An 11940-nucleotide genomic window follows, 5' to 3' on the forward strand; every position below is an offset into this window, starting at 1 on the left:
ATCTCTTACTTTTCTATTGAATCCTATGTGCACTGTGGAAGATAGCAGGGTGCAGAGGTGAAAAAAATGGACCCTAAGCAGGGCTGTAGATCACTCAGCCTGGTAGGAAAGAGAGACATTACTCAATGTACTAGTTCTTTTTCACATTGTTATGAAGAAATACCTGAGACTGGGTAATTTACAAAGAAAAGAGGCTTAATTGACTCACAGTTCTGCAAGGCTAGGGAAGCCTCAGGAAACTTACAATCATGGCGAAAGGGAAGTAGGCACCTTCTTCACAAGGGGGCAGGAGAGAGCAGAGCAAAGGAGAAACTTTCAAACTAAAACAAGTAGATATTGTGAGAACCCACTCTCATAAGAACAGCATGATTCAAACTGCCCCCATGATTCAATCACCTGCTTCCCTCAACATGTGGGGATTACAGATCCCTTCCTCAACACATGGGGATTACAATTCCAGACAAGATTTAAGTAGAGACACAGAGCCAAACCATATCACTTAACTATTCACACAAATGATTGTATGGTTACAAACTGTGATAAATGCCAGCAACTCACTATGAAAGTCTATAACAAAGGACCCAGAGCTGGGGATGGATGTCAGGAGAGTCTCACTGAGGACATACAGAGAGCAAGAGGATGGGTGATTGGGGTAGGAAGAGGGCAGAGAAGGAAGCAGTCCATTCTTCACAGTATGAAGCTCTGTGCCAAGTATAAGAGACCAAGAAAACCATGCTGACCATGTCAGCCTTCACGGAGCCCACCTTCTAATGGGTGAGATGGCAATAAACAAGCAAACCCATAAAAAGAGAATAATTTCAAGTAATCATAAGTGTTCTGATGGATGTAAACAAGGGATTGAGATGGAGAATAACAAAGGATAATCACCAGAATCATCAGAAAGGTCCCACTAAAAAGGTGACATTTGTGATGAGACATAAAGGGCAGGAAAGAGTTTTATACACAAGGAATGCAAGGAAGAACATTCTACGGAGAGGGCACAGTCTGAGCAAAGACCATGTTATACGAAAACACTTGCCAGTGGCTCAGAAGAGTGAGTGAAGAGGAGCATGACCACTGATAAGGCTGGAGATAGAGCAGAGAATTTGGACCCTCTAGGCATGGCAGGGGATTTGGCTTTTATTATAAGAGCAAAGAAAACTAAAATGTCCTACGTATAGTGATGATTGTTCAGATATTATATAGGTTGCAGTATGTGCTCCAGTTAATTAATTTTCCACCACACTTTGAGTGCACAGACATAACCTCCATGTAGCTACCTGAATACTTTACATGTGTTTGAGATAGAGGCAATATTTTTTTAAAGGCATATACATTTAAATATAGTTAATAGCATTAGAACTAAGGAGTGAGATTGGAGGAGATGCAGCAGCCATAACTATTTACTGGGCATTTTCCAAGGGCCAAATCATGTGACTCATGACTGACATGTATTGCCTCATTTAATCTTCACAACAAATCAAGGAGGCTGGTACCATCCTCAACACCACATTTAAAGAGGAGGAAAATGAGATACAGAGAAATGCTCATTGACTATCCCTCCATGGCGCTATTGGATTGACAGTTTTGACTGATTGTATTGCTGTACTTCCAAGTGGAAAATGTAACTTACCATAATTTTAGAAGGGAAATACTGTTTCATATTTCTGCTCCAAAAAATTCACCATTCATTTTACTAACCCCAAACATTAAACTGCAGGTGAGGATCCAGAGCACTAATTGCAGCATTTTATTAGTTAGGTCTTGGGAAAATCTTACCATTTCTGGGCTTCTGTTTTATTCATCTATCAAAAGAGTGATTTGACTTAGATTTGCCCGGTAAAATACAGGTCACCCAGTTAAATGTAAATTTCAGATAAACACATGAATAACTTTTTAGCAAGTCCCATGCAATATGTGGCAATGTCTGTTTTATGCAAATATGATGTCCTTACTTTTATTTGCTGAATCTGCCCACTCTGATTTCACTAGGCTAAACGGTCAGGACTGGCCCAGCAAAGCAAGTCAATCCATCAAGAAATGTTTAAGTCATTGGTGAAATGAGAAACAGTGGAACAATTAATTTAGTTATTCAAATTGCTAAATGTGTTCATTTTAAAGGACTTTCTAAGATGTTGTTCTTTTTTCTCTTAGGAAATTAAAATATTGATTTTGCATGAAATGATAGTTTTTGTTGTTGTGAGGCAGGGTAAGTAAGGTTAGGAGCATACCGACTTGTCTCCTAGTGTAAAGCAGCCTGGGCTCCTTTTTGCAGTGAGCTCCTCATCCCTTGCACCCTTGTGAATCAGCACCTAATTTATTTTGCAAGGTAAGCAGTCCTATAGGATACCAGCAGATTGCCAGATGGTTACAAGCTCCTGATACACAAAACGACCTGGTAAAGAGAACAAAAGCCTCTTATTCCTGATGTAGCTTCCCTGATATCCAGCCCATCAGCACCAAAAGCTCAAGAGACTGTTAGCTACAAATTTGTGCCTTAAAGGGGCTAAGAACTTCGGGGTCCCGCATGTGCAGCTAGCTTAGAGTAACCTTTTCTTCATTTTAAAAGTGAAAAGAAAAAAAAAAAAAAGGCACCCCTAGGTGGAGAATGATACATGCTGTGTGTGGTAGGGCATGCAGATACTGAGTGTATGCACCAACCGTAGGTCCATCTTTGTATACTTGACCCCAGTATTTTATGAATACGTATGTACAGTTGCCATAAGAGGAATTCCCCTTAAGGCACTAGGGGCTGTCTCTATCTTTGAGCATTCTGTTCTGCCTCTCAGAGTGTACTTTTGCTTTGCAATAAACTTCTTTGCTTACTCTTACTTTGGACTTGCTTTCAAACTCTTAAGTGCTGCAAAGTCAAAAACCTGCACTCGCTCTGTCACCCTTGCTGGAGTTTAGCTCACTGCAGCCTCAAACTCCTAGGCTCAAACAATCCTCCCACCTCAGCCTCTTGAGTTGCTAGGACTACAGGTGCACACCACCGTGTCAGGCTAATTTTTGTAGTTTATGTAGAGACACAGTCCCACTATGTAGCCCAGACTGGTCTCAAACTCCTGGTCTCAGGTGATCCTCCTGCCTCAGCCTCCCAAAATGTTAGGATTACAGGTGTGAGCCACTGCACCTGGACTATTTGGTTAAGTTTTAAACTTTCTTAGCAAAATAAAAAAATAGCAACCTCACACATTAGTCTCTGCTTTTTTCTTAATTGAGGTATAATTTATACACCTCAATGAAATAAACAAAACTTAAGTTGTATTGCTCAAAAGGTTTTTAAAAAATGCATATTCCCAATATCCGACACATACAATGTTCCCTGTGTCCCTTCTCCATCAATTCCCACCCACCACACCAAAGGCCACTGCTCTTCTTTTTAAAATATATTCATCATATATTATTTTTATTTACTCTAGACCATCATATCAGTAGAATCTTACAATAGATACTCTTTTGTCTGACTTCACACAGCAAAATGTTTCTCGGATTTACTGATGTTGTTGAAAGTTGCATAGTTATTGCTTAGTTTTCTTCTGTATAGATATACCATAGTTTATGTATTCATCTGTTACTGGATATTTACATTACTTCTATTTTAGGGTTAGTATGAAAAAAGCTGCTATGGAAATGTATATGTAAGTCTCTGTGTAGATATGTGTTTTCATTTCTTTTGGGTGCATATACAAAAGTGGAATTGCTGGGTCATGTGGTATGTCCATGTTTAACTTGATATGAAACTGTTAAACTTTGGAAAAGTTTAGAATAAGAAACTCCTATTTCACTATATCCTTGCAAACAATTGGTATTGTCAGCTTTTTCCATTTTAGCCACTCTGGTGAGTGTGAAATGGCATTTTATTATAGTCTTTATTTGTATTTTCCTAATGACTAATGATACCATTTTTTTCGTGTTTATTGGCTATCTTCTTAAAGTATCTGCTCAAATTTTTCCTTCTACTCTGGCATTAGTTGCATCCCCAAAATTTTAATATGCTTTGTTTTTGTATCATTTATGACAAAATATTTTGTAAGTTTTTGTTTGTTTTATTTCATTTATGGGTTACTAAAACTTATATTGTTCAATTTCTGAGTGAAACCAGCCCAATTGTCCCATACAACTGATTTTTATGCTTCCTTTGAATAAACATAGAAACTGACCCTCCAAGTCTTAAAGTTTGAGAAAGTTACATTTGTCTTATCTGAGTTCCTTTCTCAGATAGATAGACCATCAGGCCTCCAAAATAGTATCAAGGATCTAAAACTTACCAGATAACCACATCCAGCAACGAGATGCCAGACTCCTCATCCATCATGATTGCCAAGATGACCACCTGCTTCCTGTTGACCAACTTCTCTTTCTAAAGTCCCTAATTTCTATTTTCCCACACATACTTACATTCTTTTCCTGCTGTACAAACCTCTGATTTTAGTAGGCTGAGGAGATGGATTTAAGACTGATCTTCCATTCTCCTCAGCTGCACCATCCAAATAAAGTCTTCTTTCCTGGCAATATCGATTGTCTTAGTGATTGGCTTTTTGTACAGCGAGCAGCAGGACCTAGACTGGACCCCCGGTGTTTTGGTAACACTAATATTTGGAGTTTTTCAGACTATTTTATTATTGATTAGTAATATAATTCTGTTTTGATCAGAGAACAGGCTTTGTGTAAATTTAACACTTTGATATTTATTAAAACTTCTTTATTTCCCAGCAGGTGGTCTATATTAGGGAATAGTCCATGATCACTTGAAAAGATTGAGTATTTTGCCATTATTGTGTGCAGTGTTTTATAAATGTCACTTAAATTAATCTAGTTGATAGAGTTTTAAAAATCTATATCCTTAACGATTTTTGCCTACTTGTGCTATAAATCTATTTATCCTGTTACTAGTACATACAGATAATCTTTGTGCTTCAGTTTAGAATATATTATTGTAACTATTATTATAAATTATTTCACTAGTATGATAAATTCGGGTTTATCAATGTTTTCTTTTGCAGTATCTAATCTAATTCCAAGTGAAACAAGTGATTTTTAAATTTCACATATTGTAATTTTTACCTTTGTAAGTTTCATTTGGTTCTTTTCTTATTTCTTCCATTCTTTTTGTCATTAAATTTAGGTTTTCCTTTAAATTCATTAGAATATTAGTAATAGCTGTTTTATAGCCTTCAAGTGTGTTCCTTCTACTTAGTAATTTCTGGGATTTTGTTTGTTTTTACAAACCCTTGTATTGAGGGCTGACTTTCAAAAGATGGCAGTGAGGGTGCTACTTTGCTAGGTAAGAAACCCTGACCCAGAAACTGGTCCTCTAGGAATGATTTAGCACTAGGTTTCCCACGAACATGAGTTGTGTGACGGGCAAGGGAGCAGCCACCTTTCCACAACACCCCATTTCCCAGGACAAGGGGCACTCCGCACTGGGCTCCTGTCCAGGCGCCCAGCACGGGGTGGAGTGGCCCGCCCTTGGGTTGCTTTTTAATTGAACAAACTTTTTTTCCTAAAAACAGATCACATTCCCCACCCTTCACAGATCTAGTAATTTTTTCTTAGTACAGAATTGTGAGATTGATACATTGTTGAGAGTCCAGATTTTGTTTATTTCCTTTAAAGAGTACTTAGTTTTATTCTTCACAGCATTTAATTTTCGGCAGATCAGTTTGATCATTTCAAGGCTTATTTTAATGCATTTTTAGAATAGGTTATAATTTTCTCTACTTGTATTCTGAGGCTTTTCTAAAGTCTCAAAGAATGCCTGGGGTGTTCAGTAAGATGTTCTGTTCTTCACTCTGGCTGATTAGAAATCCTACCACTGAGTAATCTCCGGAATATCTATGTGTTCAACCCACGGTTCCCCCAGAAGCTGCTCTCCACCAGCCCTTGCAGAGTTTCCCCATGTGCAGGTGCAGCTTAGTGTTAAGCCAAAGATTTAAAAGGACCTCTGTGCTTATTTCTGGTGCTCCTTTTCTGCACAGCTCTCTCCTTTCTGGAGCCCTTCCCAGCAAATTTCCTGCTGCCTCCAATTATGATATCTGCCTCCATAGCTAAGTACCCTGCTTGGGATCTCTCTCCCTTACCTTGATTTGGAAAGTGCTTCCAGGCAAAAAGCTGGAATAATTATAGGGTTCACCTCATTTGTTTCCCTTTTCTCAGGGATCAAAGTACTGTGCTGGTTATTGTCCGAAGTCTAAAAACATTTGCTTCAATTACTTGGTTGAGTTTTATAACTTTTTATGTCAAGGGAGTGGGTCCAGTGCCAGTTACTCTGACATTGTCAAAAGTAGAGGTCCACATTCCTTCTAATGTATTTTTAAGGTATGAAGTATTCTTAAAAGTCTGGAAACAACTAATTTCATAATCCCTTATAATATTATCATATCAAAAAATGTATCATTCTAATATTCCCCACCACACTGAACATCTTCTGTGCACCTGTCATTGTTAGGTACACATTTATTGTGGGAATCAAAGGTAAATAACACAGGACCTCTCTCCTTGAGAAGCTTGCAGTCTAGTAGAAATAAAAGCTCTTGCGATATGGTGTGAAATATCCTACATAATTAGAAATGTGGCAAAAAGCACATTTGATAGTATGGTTATTTTTTGGATAGAGTAGGTATCAGGAACATATATGTTTTTATGCCCATATGGATTAAAAGAGTTCACACTTTACTCAGCAAGCCATTTATGTGTGATTTCATGTTTAGCTTCTCCCATACAATCTAATTTGATAACTGGTGATGAAATTGATATATATTTTCCTCAATTAAAAGACAAGTTGTGAAGAATGTTTACTTTAAGGTAAAGACAAAATATGAACTAGGACTATGCAAAGCCTAGTTTTCTATTATTTTGATTTTAGCATTCTATATGCCTATATTGTCTCATATTAGGTCACTTCCAGGGATCTCAGACATTCAGGCATCTCTGGGCATGACAAATCTAGGGGTGGGGAAAACTAATCTTTTTTTAAATAGCTTTATTGAGGAACAATTTATATGCAATAACAGTCACCCTCTAAAAATATGAAATTCAGCAGTTTTTGTTTTTTTTTTTTGTATATTCACAGAATTGTGCAACCGTCTCTGCTATCTAATATTGGAACGTATTCATGACCTCAGAAAGAAATTCTGTATCCATTAGGAGTCACTCCCCCTTCTCTCTCCAAGCCCCTGGAAACGACTGATCTTTCTGTGCCTATGAATTTGAGTAATCTGGATATTTCATATAAATAGAATCATACTATATGTGGCCTTTTATGAAAAACTTCTTCATTCATCACATTTACAAACCTTACCCATAGTGTAGTAAGTATCAATTCTTCATTTGTTATTATTGCTGAGTAATATCTTAACTCATGGATATGCCACATTTTGTTTATCCATTCAGCAGTTGATGGAAATTTGGATTGTTTCTACATTTTGGCTATTAAGTATAATGCTGCTGTGATCATTCATATACAAATTTTTGTGAGTGTATGTTTTTTTCATTTCTCTTGGATACTTACCAAGGAATGTAGTTATGAGGTCATATCATAAGTCAATATTTAACATTCTGAGGAACTTCCAAACCATTTTCCAAAGCAGCTGCACTATTTTACAATCCTAACAACAATGTCTGAGAGTTCCAATTTCTCCATGTGCTTACCATCACTGTTATTGTCTATTTTATTTAATCATCCTTTGAGTACAAAGTAGTATCTCATTTTAATTTGAATTTTTCTAATTACTAATGATGGTGATCTTTTCATGGGTTTTTCACTATTTGTATATATATATTTTTAAAATTTTTATTTATATGTTTTCCCCATTTTTAATTGAGTTCTCTCTCTCTCTCTCTCTCTTTTTAAGACAGGGTCTCCCTCTGTCACCCAGGCTGAAGTGTGGTAGAATGATCACAGTTCATTGTAGCCTCGACCTCCTGGACTCAAGTGATCCTCCCACCTCAGCCCCCTGAGTAGCTGGGAATACAGTCACATGCCATCATGCCCAGATAATTTTTTGCATTTTTTGCAGAGGCAGGGTTTTGCTGTGTTGCCCAAGCTGATCTGGGACTCCTGGTCTCAAGTGATCTGCCCACCTCAGCCTTCCAAAGTGTTGGGATTACAGGCACGAGCCATAGTGCCTGTCAAATTGTGTCTTTATTGTTGATTTGTAATTGAGTTATAATAGTTTATTATATGAGCTGAGTACAAGTCCTTAATCAGATTGATGATTTGCAAATATTTTCTACCGTTTTATGAGTTGTATTTCTTTTATGACGTGCTTTGAAGTACATGTTATTAATATTGATAAAGTGCGGTTAGTCTATTCTTTTGTCACACCTGATGTTTGTATCATATCTATGAAACCATGCCTAATGAAAGGTCATAAAAAAGTACTCCTAAGTTATCTTCTAAAAGTTTTAGACTTTAGCTTTCATATTTAGTCTATGATCCATTTTGAGTTAATGTTTATATGTAGTGTGATAGAGGGATCCAAATTAATTTTTTCACATATAGATATCCATTTGTCTCAGTCATTTGTTGAAAAGATTTTTGATCCCCATTGAAATTTTTTGGTCCACTTACTAAAAATAAGTGGACTGAAATGTAGGTACACCTATTAACTAAAATCTCAGTTTCCAAATTCTACTGCATTGATCTATATGTCTGTGCTTATGCAAGTATCACACTTGATGTGCTTCTGCAAATATCACATTTGGGTGGGCTCTGTGTCCCCACCCAAATCTCATCTCAAATTGTAATCCCCCATGTTGGAGGAGGGGCCTGGTGGGAGGTGATTGAATAGTGGGAGTGGACTGCCCCCTTGCTCTTCTCATGCTAGTGAGTAAGTTCTCATGAGATCTGATGGCCCCACTCTCCTGCCACCATGTAAGACATGTCTTACTTCTCCTTCAGCCATGATTGCAAGTTTCCTGAGTCCTCCCCAGCCATGTGGAACTGTGAGTCAATCAAGCCTTTTTTCTATATGAATTACCCAGTCTCAAGTAGTTCTTTATAACATTGTGAAAACTGACTAATACAGAAAATTGGTAACTGGAGTAATGGGGTATTGCTATAAAGACACCTGAAAATGTGGAAGCAACTTTGGAACTGGGTAACAGGTAAAGGTTGGATGAGCTTGGAGGACTCAGAAAAAGACAGTAAAATGGGGGAAAGTTTGGAACTTCCTAGAGACTTGTTGAATGGTTTTGACCAAAATGCTGATAGTGATATTGGCAATGAACTCCAGGCTGAAGTTGTCTCATACAGAGATGAAGGACTTATTGGGAACTAGAGTAAAGGTCACTCTTGTTATACTTTAGCAAAGAGACTGGTGGTATTTTGCCTCTGCCCCAGAGATCGGTGAAACTTTGTACTTGAAAGAGGTGATTTAGGGTATCTCGTGGAAGAAATTTCTAAGTAGCAAAGTGTTCAAGATGTGACCTGGCTTTTTCTCAAAGTGACCTCTCATATGTTGAAGAAAGAGATGGTCTGAAACTGGAACTTATGTTTAAAAGGGAAGCAGAGGGTAAAAGTTTGGAAAATTTGCGGCCCGATCATGCTGTAGAAAAGAAAAATTTATTTTCTGGGGAGAAATTCAAGCCTGCTGCAGAAATTTACATAAGTAACAAGGAGCAAGGTTAGTAGACAAGACAATGGGGAAAATGTCTCCAGGGCATGTCAGAGATCTTTATGGCGGCCCCTCCCATCATAGGTCCCGAGGCCTAGGAGGAAAAAAATGGTTTCTTGGGTCAGGCCCAGAACCCTGTTACTAGGTACAGCCTCAGGACATAGTACCCTGCGTCCCAGATGCTCCAGCTCCAGCTGTGGCTGAAAGGGGCCAACATACAGCTGGGGCTGTTGCTTCAGAGGGTGCAAGCCCCAGGCCTTGGCTTGCACATGGTGTGGGTGTGTGGGAGTGCAGAGACAAGAGCTGAGGTTTGGGAACCTCCACCTAGTTTTTGGAGGATATATGGGAATGCCTGGATGTCTTAACAGAAAAGTCTACTGCAGGGGTGGAGCCCTCATAAAGAACCTCTACAAAGGCAGTGGAGAGGGGAAATGTGGGGTAGGAGCCCCCACTGGAGCACTGCCTTGTGGAGCTGTGAGAAGAGAGCCACTGTCCTCCAGACCCCAGAAAGATAGTTCCACTGACACTTTGCACCATGCACCTGGAAAAGCCACAGGCACTCAATGTCAGCCCACGAAGGTAGCTGTGGGGACTGTGACCTGCAGACCCACAGAGGCAGAGCTTCCCAAGGCCTTGGGAGCCCACCCCTTGCATCAGTGTGCCCTGGATCTGAGACATGGAGTCAAAAGATTATTTTGGAGCCTTAAGATTTAATGACTGCCCTACAGGGATTTGGACTTCAGTGGGGCACAGAGACACTTTGTTTTGGCCAATTTCTCCCATTTGGAATGGAAGCACTTACCCGATGTCTGTACCTACACTATAGCTTGGAAGTAACTTAACTTTTTTATTTTACTGGCTCATAGGCAAAAGGGACTTGCCTTGTCTCAGATGAGACTTTGGACTTGGACTTTTCAGTTAATGCTGGAATGAGTTAAGACTTTTAGGGACTGTTGGGAAGGCATGATTGGTTTTGAAATGTGAGAAGGACATGAGATTTGGGAGGAGCCAGGGTGGAATGAAAGAGTTAGACTTTGTGTTCCCACCCAAATCTCCTTGGGTGGGAACTTGGGTGGGAAGGGCTTGGTGGGAGGTGATTGATTATGGGGGCAGGCTTCTCCCTTGTTGTTGCTGTGATCGTGAGTGAGTTCTCATGAGATCTGATGGTTTTAAAGTGTGGCACCACTCCCCTGGCCTCCTACCACAATGTAAGACATACCTTGCTTCACTTTCATTTTCTGCCATGATCGTAAGTTTCCTGAGGCCTCCCCAGCCATGGGGAACTGTGAGTCAATAAAACCTCTTTCCTTTATAAGTTACCCAGTCTTCGGTAGTTCTCTATAGCAGTGTGAAAACAGACTAATACAACACTGTCCTGTTTATTATAGTTGTAGTATGTTTTAAAATTAAGAAATAAAAGTATCACAACTTTATTATTTTTAAAGATTGCTCTGGCCATTCTGGGACCCTTCCATTTTCATGTGAAGCTTAGAATCAGCTTTGTGAATTTCTACAAAAAAAGCAACTGGGGTTTTTTATAGAAATTTTGTGAAATACGTCAATTTGGGGAATATTGCCATCTTAACAATATTAATTCTTCCTATACATGAACACATTATATCTTTCCATTTATTTAGATTATCTTTAATTTCCTTCAACAATGTTTTGCAGTTTTGGCATATGCATCTTGCATTTATTTTCTTAAATATATTCCTAAGTATTCTATTCTTTTTAATATGATTGAAAATGGAATTGCATATTTAATTTCTAGATGGCTCATTGTAAGCATATGGAAATGCAAATGGACACATGCATGCATGTCCATTATACTGGTCTTGTATTCTTCAACCTTATTCAACTTATTTATGAGTTCTAATAGTTGTGTGTGTGTGTTCCTAGGATTTTCTTTATATAAGATTATATATTCTTTAAAGAGTTGCAGTTTTATTTCTTCTTTTCTAATCCGGTGTCTTTTTTCTTAATTGCCCTGACTATAACCTTCAGTATAATGTTGAATATACATGGTGAAAGAGGACATATTTTCTTATTCTTGGTTTTAGGGGAATAATTCAGTCTCTCACCATTAATTATGATGTTAGTTGTGGGTTTTTCCTGGATATTCTTTATAGAATTGAAGAAGTTTCCTTCTATTATTTGTTTGTTAAATGATTTTTATCATGAAAAATTGTTAGATTCTGTTAGATGTTTTTTGTGTCTATTGAGATGATCATGTGTTTATTGGAATTTCCTATATTGCTTGAGTGATTTTTGGATACTAGGTCAACTTTGTATTCCATGAATAAATCTTACTTGACCATAG

This window comes from Chlorocebus sabaeus, chromosome 14 (genome assembly GCF_047675955.1).
Source record: "Chlorocebus sabaeus isolate Y175 chromosome 14, mChlSab1.0.hap1, whole genome shotgun sequence".
NCBI classification, from domain to species: Eukaryota; Metazoa; Chordata; class Mammalia; order Primates; family Cercopithecidae; genus Chlorocebus; species Chlorocebus sabaeus.